Source organism: Triticum aestivum, chromosome 3B (genome assembly GCF_018294505.1).
Source record: "Triticum aestivum cultivar Chinese Spring chromosome 3B, IWGSC CS RefSeq v2.1, whole genome shotgun sequence".
NCBI classification, from domain to species: Eukaryota; Viridiplantae; Streptophyta; class Magnoliopsida; order Poales; family Poaceae; genus Triticum; species Triticum aestivum.
In genome coordinates this window covers 151217191-151218798 of record NC_057801.1, presented here as the reverse complement: position 1 = coordinate 151218798, position 1608 = coordinate 151217191, and positions in this window count along the sequence as shown.

Below are 1608 nucleotides of genomic sequence, written 5' to 3'. Positions count from 1 at the left end.
TGACGCAGAGACTGGAACGGAAGTCCTCAAAGGTAGAGGTCGCCAGTCCCTTCGTCATCACATCGGCAAACTGCTGAGCGGTCGGCACATGGAGAACCCGCATACGTCCAAGAGCCACCTGCTCGCGCATAAAGTGAATATCCAGCTCGATGTGTTTAGTCCGGCGATGATGAACGGGGTTGGCGGAGAGGTACACCGCAGAGACGTTGTCACAATAGACAACCGTAGCCTGGGAGACGTCGTGATGCAGCTCCTGAAGTAACTGTCGTAGCCAGGTGCACTCGGCGACAGCGTTGGCCACAGCTCGGTACTCAGCCTCCGCGCTAGAGCGCGAGACCGTGGGTTGTCGCTTGGACGACCACGAGACAAGGGAAGGACCGAGGTAGACGCAGTAGTCAGAGGTGGACCGACGAGTATTTGGGCAGCCAGCCCAGTCAGCATCGGAGTAGGCCACCATCTCCAGAGAAGTAGACGCCGTGAGTGTCAACCCGAGGGTCATCGTGCCGCGGATGTAGCGAAGGATCCGCTTCACGAGAGTCTAGTGGGAGTCACGAGGGGCGTGCATGTGGAGACACACCTGCTGTACAGCATACTGAAGATCCGGTCTGATGAGAGTCAAGTACTGTAGAGCGCCGACAATAGACCGGTAGAAAGGAGCATCCGACGCAGGCGAGCCCTCCAGAGCAGAGACCTTGGTCTTCGTGTCAACAGGAGTAGCAACGGGATGACAGTTGAGCATGCCAGCACGCTCAAGAAGCTCATGTGCATACTTCTGCTGATGAAGAAAGTAGCCGTCCGGACGACGAATGACCTCGATGCCAAGGAAATAATGTAGAGCACCCAGGTCCTTGATAGCAAACTCGTCACGCAGCCAGAGAGTAATCTGCTGAAGAACGGCTGTGGAGGAGGCTGTCAGGATAATGTCATCGACGTAAAGCAGCAAGTATGCAGTCGTGTCACCGTGGCGATAGACAAACAGTGAGGCATCCGAGCGAGTGACGCTGAAGCCCAATGTCTGAAGAAACCCGGCGATCCGCTGGTACCAAGCGCGGGGTGCCTGCTTGAGCCCGTAAAGAGAGTGGGACAGCAGACACACATGGCTGGGAAGTGAGGCGTCGACGAAACCGGTGGGTTGCTCACAATACACCTGCTCCTCAAGATGGCCGTGAAGGAAGGCGTTGGAGACATCCATCTGGTGAGCAGGCCAGCCGCGAGAGACGGCGAGCTGGAGGATGGTGCGGATCATGCCCGGTTTGACAACCGGGGCAAACGTCTCAGTGAAGTCCACTCCAGCTCGCTGGCGGAAACCGCGGACCACCCAGCAAGCCTTGTAGCGCTCGAGAGTACCATCCGAGCGGGTCTTATGGCGAAAGACCCACTTGCCGGTGATGACGTTGGCGCGAGGAGGCCGGGGAACCAGAGTCCAGGTGCGGTTCCGTTGAAGAGCATCGAACTCTTCCTGCATCGCCGCAAGCCAGTGAGGATCACGGAGGGCGGCGCGAGCGGATGCGGGAACAGGCGATGGCTCTGCAGCGGAGGCGGCGAGGACGTACTCGTCGCTCGAGTACCGGAGGCTCGGATGATGAACGCCGGTACGAGCGCGGGTGA